The 10924-nt window shown below is 47.1% G+C and overlaps 1 protein-coding gene across 1 annotated transcript in view; it reads right to left on the bottom strand.

The window, feature by feature from the left end:
- The window catches only part of BASP1 (brain abundant membrane attached signal protein 1), an 81997-nt gene extending 72253 nt beyond the window's left edge, over nucleotides 1-9744 (bottom strand). The window contains exon 1 of the mRNA XM_019541911.1: nucleotides 9605-9744. The gene's annotated coding sequence lies outside the window, so the exon portion shown is untranslated. The remainder of the gene's footprint in view (nucleotides 1-9604) is intronic.
- Between the last annotated feature and the right edge of the window lie 1180 nt (nucleotides 9745-10924).

The following is a 10924-nucleotide window of genomic DNA, read 5'->3' as shown; positions in this document are numbered from 1 at the left end:
ATGACCCCAGCTGACTTCCTGCCCTTTGGGCAGGGGGCTGGACTCGATGATCTCCCGAGGTCCCTTCCAGCCCTAATGTCTATGAAATGTAGTATCAGACTTAACTGATTTGGCTCAAACCAGTTTATGCAATATCTGTGCCAGACCCCTTGCTGGTTTATGTTAAACCAGTCTCCTCCAGCATCCCAGCATGCTCTCTGGGCTGGATGGGAATTTCTGCTCTACAGCAAGGTTGGGCCCTCCTCTCTGCTGTCTAGCCGGAGCAGGAACAAGGAATGGTTAGACGCTGGCCTGCTATGGCCCCTGAGGCAAATTCCTCCCTCTGTCCCCTTTCCCACCCCCACCTCCACTGGCAAACCCTGGGGACCACAGCTGGGGTTTGCCAGCCCCAGCCACACCTCCATGGCTTGCCTGAAGCCAGGCAGGGATGGAGTTAATTCCTTCCTCTGTTCCCTCTCTCCCCCAGAACCCTCAGTGGTTTGGCTGCAGTCTTTGCAGCTTGCCTACTGCCAGGCCAGGGAAGGAATTAATTTCACAGTGTGTCCTGGAGAAGAGTTGGGGGGAGGGGGGCAGAGACAAGCTAGCCCTCTGTGTGTAGATCCAAGCCCTGCACCTGTGAGCCCAGAGCTAACACCTGCAGGACCAGACTGAGAGGTGGGAAGTGTTGGCAAAGACTTTACAGTCATCACACATGGTTGGAGATGTAGTTAAGGGCAGTTGCAGGCAGCTTTGCCAAAGAATGCAGATAGCTACATTTACATTATAATGCAGAATGTGTAAAAGGTGGGAATACCTAAACAAAGCCTTTCTGAATGCCTGGCTGTAAGGAGACAAGCTGCCCTCAGGATTAGTTAAATTAATTCTTGTCTTCCTGGTTTACATTTTAAGTTAGACTAAGTTGTATATCCTGTGTTTTACTGGGCTGTATCTTAGCTTAGGCAACGATTTTTGGTAGTTCCCTGTTATGTGCTATGCAAATTGCTGTTCAATAAATGCTTGCTTTAGAGAAATAACTTTTTCCCCATCCCCACTCCTCAATCTGGCAGCATCTGCCTTCCTTCCCCCTGCCCTCCCCCCACCAGGCTGGTGTCTGGCATCCCATGTGTTATGCTAGCCCTGGCTGGTGCCTGGCCACCCCGCCACTGCTCCAGCAGGGAGCGGTGAGAGCCTTGGAGGGCACCTCTCTTCCCTCCCCTTCGGCAGTGGCTGGCAGGCATGCTCGAGCACCCTCCAGCTTATGGCTTGAGCCACTGCAGGCACATGGCTGCATTTCCTTATTTAACAGAGAATGTCTGTCCAGTTATTTAAGCTGTCCAGCTTAGACTACCCTGCAAATAGTGAACCAGTTTAGGCTCAGGCTTTTTGAATGTCTGCCCCTAGCCCAAGTGAGAAGGCAGCACACAAACCCATAGGTCCATGGAGTCAAGTCACCAGATAGCTCATATCTCCGGATTTCTCTGCTGGACCTTCTGGCCCCTAGCAGCAGGACTCTGAAGGCTTCATTCTGCCACCAGCTAACCACTCCACAACTACTCAGTAGCAGTCCTCGGGTGGATATAGTATTAATGCAATTCCCAGAAACATTAAATCCCACACAAAGCACACGGAAAATGGGATCTATTCTCTACTGCCTCAAGACCTCTCCCACAAACCAGAACAGTTCCTGGGCAGAAGCACAGCAGACCGTTTTCTGTAACGTGCCAGAGAATGGGGGGCAGGGGGGACACAACACTATCATACCTCATCCCCATCTATTACTGTATCAGTAGTGAGGAATGTCATATGGACCAAAGCAATGTTCCTTCATGCACACTGCAAATGAGGTTATTGACCAGCAGCAGTTTGTACTTCCATCCTCCTCCTCAGGTAAAGGGCAGAGTAAGTAGTCATTAAATCTGGTAAGGTTTCTTGTTTTCACTCTTTGAGACAAGAAAAAGCATGCCTTAAGGAACTACAAGCTCTGAAAAGGAAAGACTGGATCACAAGATTACCCCAGCCCATTCCCAACCAGGCAAATAACAGCAGCCATGGCTATGACATCTCTGACGGTGTGCTCCCAGGAGTAAGTAATGCTACTCAAAGCAACATTGGCTAGACAAGATGGCCCTGGGCTCTCAGCTTCTGTCTGCAAAAGGAACTATGCTCGTTAGAAAAACCTGTGAACTGCGCTCTCCCCATTTATTTCAGTCCCATAGATAAAGACAAACTGCTTCTCTTTCCTGCACATCTCTGTACTCATTTTTGCACCCCACATACCCAAGTATAATTTCGCGCCCCTAAGAACAAGCATAGAGGCAACAAGCCATTCACAGCAGCAATCAACCCCCATACACGTGACAGCAATATGAGGGTTTCCTCATCAACAAAGCAAACAGAAACCTCCAGTATTTGTCAGGCAACACCTTGTTCACAATAGTGAACAGGTTCCTCTTCTCCACTGGTCACTACCAATGTAGTTTATAGTACTGTATTATCTCTGGCATTTCCCCACACGTACATACACCTGAGTTGTGCTCTTCTCTGCTTGGAGCATGCCATTTCCAAGGCACTGAAGTAATCAGACTCTTGTACTGCAAGATATCTCATGCAGACAGTTGTGACTGGGTACTTGTCTGTATCCATGTTTCCTTATGGTGGTTGCACACGTGAGACTGGGCTTCCTACCTCCCAATTAATACTGTATACAGCATATGCTGCTATGGAGGAGATGCATAGCAATTTTGTTATTGTTCAGCTATACTTTGCCATTGGTAGACCTATAAATATTCCCTTTGTGCCTAGGTAGCCATTTCAGCTTTATGATAATACAATGAATGTTTAGTATCTGATTTTCAACTAATTTGTAATTCTAACCATATAAATATTCAGTGTAGGCTCCCATTTCCTCTAAATATCAAAGAAGAAGGAGAAAATTGACAACTCTCAATTGAAATTTTCCTGGAAAGTGCAAAGGACTACAGAGCTAGAAGTGTCACAGTCTGCATCATATCCAGCCCTCTGGGTATTTAAAGATTTACTGAAGAAAACATTGCTAATCATCATTGGCTTTACTACATACACATGGAACAGCTTCCACTTTTTACTTAGCCTATTGATTCATGGGGTTTTAGCTAGTAAAAGTAATCCTTATTAAAAACTAGGCAAGAGATATTTCAGGTGCTTGCCTTTTGCCAGTAAATGTTATGCTTCAATAGAGCATTCACCTCTTACTCAGGGCAGTATGTCACTATAGCTTCTGTTTTAACATGTAGTTAGTAACTTTTGTAGCAGTACCTGTAGAATTAGGGGAAAGACAAGGATGAAGTCTGATTATCTTATTGTATTGCCCTTTCTGGGTGAGCATTTACTCCATATTCTGTCATTCTAGAAACCCATATTAAAGTACCAAAGAAGTTCTTTTCTCCAAGCAGCTAGCTGGAGTTGGTTGCAATTCTTGTCCTTTTAAAAAGCACCACAAATACCTACATTTGAGTTAATGGAAATGAAAAAAAACACCCAAAGTAAAATAATATCCTCATGTAAGCTGTAATGCCTTATGTTTCCATCCTAAAAACCAAAGGATTTAGTGTAAGTGTCTTTGCCATATTTCACTTTCCCAAAGTTAATCACAGTAGGACTACACAGTGATCTACAACCTAGAACAATATAAAAGTATGCAAATTAGCTTCATTCCATTTTGGGGGAAAAAAAGAAAAGAAAAAGAAAAGGATCGAGCCAATCAGAAAAGATCTGCCTTCTTCTGATCCAAGTCCTCAACAGAAGGGTTTTGTTAATAAAACTGTTTCCCCAGAGTTAAAGATAATGAACCGTGATTGCAAAGGAATTATTGCACATCTTTTATCTTAGGCAAATTCTAATCATTTCACATATGTTAAAAATTACTCTATCAGTGTTTTTCTGTTCTTCGGTGGACATAAAGTCATTTTGGTTAGAATCCGAAAAATCACAAACTTTTTACACATACACAGGTCTTTTCCAGACATTCTAAACATAATTATGAATTCTCACATCAGAATACCAAAAGCTACGTGCCTTTTGTATTAACCACATTTCTCCATTTTGAAATACAATGCGTATTTGGCATCACTGTCTCAGACAAGAAAGTTAAGGTATGTAAGATACTCCAAGAAAAAATGAATCTTTAAACATTTATTCAATTTTTTATCTTGAAAGTATTTCCTAATGCATTAAGCGTGTTACGTTGCATATGGTTTCTATTTTCAAGTCTCCAGTGCTTTCAGAAATTTCTTTTTTGACTTCTCTCATGGTTACCTCACTTCTATTCCCACTGATTGACATGAAAGAAACCAATCTGACCCTTTCCTTCATTTTCTGTTTCTCTAGCTATGGTTGAAAGAGCAGCTGTTCCAACACATCTACACTTTGGAACAATCTGGAACTCATTACCTTACCCTGTCTCTCTTTTTTTGGGAGGGAGGAGGGAGAAGGGGAGTGGGGACAGATGGAAAGAAGAGAGGAGAGACTTTGAAACTAGGCAGACATAAGTTCATTGTATTTGAATAAGTAGTACTGGTTATTTTCCTAGTTGGAAACCAAAGGTGTGTAACCTTTAGATTTAACATTTATAGAAGAAGCTACCAGAGCACAGTTTAGAGAGCTAAATCAGGATCTGAACATATACAAACAGAAGAAGCAGATATTGCCCTGAAGATCTAACAGCCTATATGATCAGAACAAAGGGAGTATGAACATTCCTTTTTGGGGAATGTTGGATGGGGAAGAGATTAATGGTCACATTTTTAGAGGAAGCGCGGTACCCATACTCGAGGCCAGCTACCCAAAAAGTTGTATCACAGTTAAGACCTGAGCACTTCAAAATCTGGCCACGAGTCACATTCCTAACAGCATACAGGATGTCTGTGGCAGAAATGAGATCTTGTGAGGTCTGGCTCTTTATTACCATCCAAAACATCCCATAGGCACCCTGTGAGCATTTGGTGTTGTTATAGCTATTCCCAATGACCAGCTACCACAATTTTAAATTTATGTGAATTAACATACCTTGTAATCCTTTCATTTTATTAAAACTTAACTCCTTTTACAGGTCTAGACATGGATTATTTCAGCTCACAGATGATCAAATACAGTTTTGAGTCTAGTTGTTTGAGCCTCAAGTTCAGCATGCTTAAGGATAAACATAGTCTTCAGCTCATTTCAAGGTATGAGCATAACTCTCACTAGCTTCTATTAACCCTGAAGGACTAGCCTTCCATATATTACAAAGAAGCCCATTTAAGGCATGCTGAAGCCAAGAAAGGTGCTTCTGATACCAGAATAATCTCCAGAACATTAAGAATTAAAACGTCTAAGTGATACAACTTGTTTCTAGAGGTTTGCCACACATTTCACTAAATTAATCTGAAACTAGTGCCTCTAAAATTTTTATTTATGAACATAGGATACGAGCAGGTATTATGGTTAAGTCAAGAGACAGCATATAAAGGGCAATACAATCTCCACTTGATTAAGACGTCTTGCCTATCTACAGCCAGCCTGTGAAATGCATTTTTGATTAGGGTGTGCCATTCTTATTCATTAACTATATACATGACTACAATTTTCATCATCTGCTTTAGCTGTTGAGAGGACATGATTTTGCTGAAGGCATGTGGGCTAAACTTTGCTCCTGGCTCTGCTACTGGCCTGCTGTGTGGCCTTTAGCAAGATACTTCACCTTGTTTCCCCATTTGGCTTCTTAAGAGTTTTGAGTTGTATTAAGCAGTATGAGACCTGACTATTAAGAGAGATAAAAATAAGCTGAGGTACGAAAGTACATCAGAAAAGGTTTTGGAACACAAATACTTTTGGCAAAAAAAAAATGACACAATACAAGCTACAGTCATACCATCACATAACCACCACCTTTCCATATAGAGTCTGTTCTGATGAAGGATTTCAAGGTATATTAAAATAAGGGAACTACTGGAAGGTGATACAAAGAGCTTTATTTCAAAATATTTTATTCCAATGGCATTATGTTGAGACTGATATATACACAAATATTCAATGGTTGCAAATTCAACGAGCATGTTCTCTTTATATAAAGTCAAAGTTAAAATTTCAAGGTGAAGGGATGGGAGCTGAAATTATGTCTTTGTTCATCTCAGTGCTCTGGTTTCAACAAGTACTTTCTAAAGGAGTGTAAGACAGGTAGAAAGATACTACATACAAAGAAACCAGTAGTAGTTTTACTTTTAAACCTAGATTTTATTTTAATGGGGTACAGCAAGATATTCAGAAGTTCATTTTGATATAGAAAATGTTTGGTATGCTGCCCCAGCAAGTATGTATTAAATCAGCATTTTGTGCATCAATACACACAAGAAGAGAAAACAACTAGGATTGTAGCCTCTCTGCAAATGTAATTCTACTTGTGGAACACAGGTAACATTCTCCAAACTAAAACTAAAACCCTATCCAGTGAGGAAAAGTGCTCTTTCGGTAGTCAAGAAGAGTAAAGCATCTGAATAGGAACATCTAATCCTGCAAGACAAACTGGGATGAAGGCAAATGCGAAGAATGTGTGTGGTAAAAGACAGGAGCAGAGGGAGAAAATGAACAGACACATCGTAAAGCTTGTTTTGTTTTTCTCCCTCTCCTAGTCTCTATATTAATCACAGAACCCAATTTAGAGAGCTTCTTGGTAGAGGTACCTCCACTGGAGACGCTGATATAAATGAGGCATTATCCCTTTCCTTAACACTGCTACCCCACCTGCCAAGTCTCCTGCTGCTGCTCCTCCTCCCATAAACATATGGGGAGGACAAGGAGGGGTCATGGCTTTAAGAGCAGTCTGAAGTCTGTACAAACTGTAGGTAGCATCTGGCAATGATCTGTACACCCTGGGGTACAAAGCCTCCACCAGGATAAGTGCTGAGGCTCCAACAACTGTTTCCTTTTCCCCTCACCCCCTCCTTAAGGAGTTCATAAAGGAAGGCAATCCTATCGAGGGCAAAAGGCCTTGCAATGTAAAATTTCCAGTCCACTGAGGTTTGTAATAATAAAATCCACAGCCAAGTTCTGTCTAGTAGCATGCTTGCATGAATGAGTGCAGTATCCCTCCCCACATCTATAACTGACATTTTGACAGAAATTAGTATCTGCCCTTCCTAGATGTACAGAAATATCAAACTTATAATTTACAGAGCCTGTGAGACTTATGATTTACAAATTGTCACCAGGTAAGGAAAAAAAATGATAGCCTGCATGATAATAGCCTGCATGATAATCCTTGGCAACAGCAGGTTACGGGCAGCAGGGAAAGGAAACAGGAATATCAGCTCAGATATCCAGGCATGGTAGTTGGCACCAGAGACACTGAGATGTCTCCTTTATAGACCACAAGATAAAAAATAATGTGTGTCTTGAGAGGCAGCTGCCTGGAGCAGGCGACCTAGACTAAAGCAGGATCTGTCAAGCAAAGATGTCCCCTGTAGCATAGCTTCTTTATGGCATCCTTCATGTGGAATTTAACTGCAGCACATAAATTAAATCCGCTTAATAATCTTCCAGTGAGAGGATCCATGCATACATCTGCCTTATTAGCATGGCTCTGTAAGAAAGACCCCTATATCTACAAAAAAGACCTGGCTAGATGACAATGTCCAAGGGATGGTGCGACACTGGGATGTAGCCAGGCCACGCCTTCTCCTCCCTCCCTCCCCCACTTTTGCTTTAGCCCCAATCTTGGAAAGCCATTTTATGGGAGGATTTGCAAGCAACCACTGCCAATTCTGCAGGCTGCAGCCAACGCCCACCTATTTTCCTGGGATTGATTTCCTTAAATCACCTTTGGGAGGGGAGAAGGGCAGGTGCCTCCACTCTCTCACCCCTCCCTGACAGACAGCTCAGCACCAGGCAAAGAACGTCTACAACCAGCACCCATGGTTAACACACATGACATGGGAGAAGGAGAGAGAAAAATCAGCATATTATGGAAAGGGGAGAGGAAAAGGGAGGGGGAAGAAAAAGAAGGAAAAAAAACCCTCTGCATTGTAACGATCTTTGTGTGCTTACAAAAAAAAGAAAAAGCAGCTGGGATGAAGCGGTGGGAAGCGAGTGCATAGGGACCCGGCACCCCCACTGCAGCATCTCTTTGTTCCCCCGATGCGATCGGAGCTTGATGGATGCCGGAGCGACCAGCGCCTCCTCCCCACGCCCACGCCCTGCTCCCCGACGCATGCGCCACGCGAAGACAAAGGACTAGGTGATGACAATAGGGTCCCGTTTATTTGCACTGCAGCACCACTCCGAGGGCAGAACGGGGCGGGGGGAGCCGAGCCCGGGGGGCTCCTGCACCCCCAGGAGACGGGCTGCGTGCGGCTCTTGCTGCTAGCACGAAACACACCAGGGAGCCGGGATCTGCAAGAACAGGGGGCAGATACCCACTCTTTAGTGCGCCCTGGCTTGGCGCGGTCATGAGGCACATGGCGGGGAGAGCAGGGGGAAAGGGGCATGGACGCGCAGCTCCTTTAGGGGAAAGGGAGAGATCTGCTGGAAGAGGGAGAAAGCACTCGATGAATATTCATAGCCGAAAAAAATGCCTTTAGGAGCCAGGCATTCATTATGAAAGCGCCTGAGGAAAAACAGGGGTCTCTGTCTGTCTGGGGGTTGTTGGCATCTGGATTGTAGCTTCTCCGCCCCCCAGAGCGAACTCAGGCTGCTAAACCGAAATGTGTGTGTGCGTGCATAACGAAATACATATATGTGTGGGTGTGTGTGTATACCGAAATATGTGTGTACGCACACATCCACGTATATATTTTGGAATACATATATTCATTCGTTCATATATATATATATATAGAGAGAGAGAGAGAGAGAGAGAGAGTGAGTTCAGTATACACACACATATACATACATACATACATATACGTAATTTCGGTATAGACATATATAGACACACCCATACACACACATATATATAATCTGTATGTATATTTATACACACGTATACCCACACATACATATATAAACACATACATACATATAACGATCGATAGACACACACACACACACACACACTGTGCATGAAGGGTTGTTGAGCACGGGGGTGAAGATGCTGCTGCCGCCTCTGCGGACACGACAGAGCCCGCTGCCGACTGCGCAGCCAGCCGCTAGCAGAGCTCTCTTCTCGCCTCCCCATAACAAGCCCAGTGTCGGGCGCCAGCCCGGGCTCACCGCCCGCTGCCCCGACGGAGCCGAGGCCCTAGCCCGGGGGCTCTGCCCGGCCCCTCACAAGCCCCAGCCGCAGCCCCGCTCCGCCGCCCCACAGGTGCTCGCAAAACAAGGCGTCCGGCACCGCCCGGCGGGGAGCCGCCCTCCTCGCTCCCCCACCCTCCTGGGGGGGAGGTTCGGGGTCCGGGTCCCTCCAAGGGGGGGGGGGCGCCGGCTTAACGCACTGCTTTCCTGCCCCCCTCACGCTGCCCGGGCATCTCAGCCCCCACACTGGATGCTGATTCCCCCCCCCCCTTCATTTTTCCTCATCTTCCTGCTGTGCACAGCCCCCCCCGACCACCTCCTCTCCACCCACACGGAGATAAAAAGCTCTGCCCCCCAAAGAAAAGGGCTGGGGGGCGCTTACCTGGCTGAGCCGGTGCTGTGCCCCCGGCGGGTCCGGCGGCGCGGCCGGGGCTGCCTGTGCGCTGGGACGGGAGCTGTGCGCGCTGGAGCAGTGCCGCCGCCGCTACTGCCGCTGCCGCTGCTGCCTCTGCATTTCTCTCCCCTCCTCCCCCTCCCGGTGACAGTCTGTGGGCAGTTCAAAAGCCACACGCGCTTTTTTTTTTTTTTTGCTTTTTTTTTTTGCCTGCTCGATTCTCCCAGCCACCCGAGGGGGGCGCGCAGCTCCAGCTCCCGCCAGCCTTTAAATAGGGGCTCAGGAAGGCTGCAGGGTGTTTCATGTGCGGGCGGGCGGCCCAGTGAAAGAGGGCCAAAATCGGGCCGGGGCTACAGCTGGAGGGTCCCAGCGCCCCGCCACGGGGTTGTGGGGACTGACGGAGGCAGCCCCGCAGCCCGGTGCGGAGGGACGGACGCGTGGACGGGCCTCGCTGCAGCATGCGCGGTGCGGGGCACCAGCGCCCCTCATGCAGCCGCCCCTGCCCCCAGACTCTTTATGAGGCGACGAGGCACGGGGGGGCGGGCAGCGGCTGCTCAGCGGTGCATCTCTGCGGCAGCCCCTGCAAGGAGCCGGGATGTGAGGCGCGGCCCTCGGGCGCCCTCTGTTCCTCCCGGCTGCCCAGCACAAGCTCCCCGTGGGCTCTCGGCAGCCCCTTGCCCTGAGGGGCAGCGCCCGAAGCACACGGCGGGCTCCCCGGGGAGTCTCCGGGCACGGAGGAGTGGGAGCAGCAGCCTAATGCCCTGGGATGGGGTTTCAAATTACTTTGACTCTTAGGGTGCAAAAAATATTGAGCTGCCCATCACACTGCCCTAAGAAAATGAGAGACACCCCCCCCCAGCTTATGATTTTCAAATCTTACAGGAGGGCTCTCACCTCTTATGGGGGGGCTCAGTCCTACTGAGCTCTCCAGTTATTCGAACCCTGGTTTCAGGGGCAAGGATGGGTGTGAGGTGGCCATGAAGCCAGCCTTGCCACCTAAGCCTCTTGTCAAGGTAGCCTACCAGTCCCCAGCCAAGCAAGAGGGAGCTGCCAGATGGAGAAGACCTTAGTGTCTTCCCGCCCCAAACTAAACAGGCTGGTCCACCCCTTCCCATAGCAGCTGGTAGTAGGTGCCACCCCATGTAGGACAACACACAAACTCCAGAGGAGCATGAACTGGGCACTGGGGGGAGGAGGGGGAGCTGAGCTCAACTCCAGCTAGCGCATCCTATCAGGATTCCTCTGCAGCCCGGCCTACCATGACCGTGACTGGCCTCCAGGCCCAGCAACTGCCCCTGCATGAAGTGA

This window comes from Crocodylus porosus, unplaced genomic scaffold (assembly GCF_001723895.1).
Source record: "Crocodylus porosus isolate Cpor-Errol unplaced genomic scaffold, CroPor_comp1, whole genome shotgun sequence".
Lineage (NCBI taxonomy): Eukaryota > Metazoa > Chordata > Crocodylia > Crocodylidae > Crocodylus > Crocodylus porosus.
Note: the sequence above shows the minus strand (reverse complement) of the source record. Positions and strands in the feature narration are given on the sequence as shown.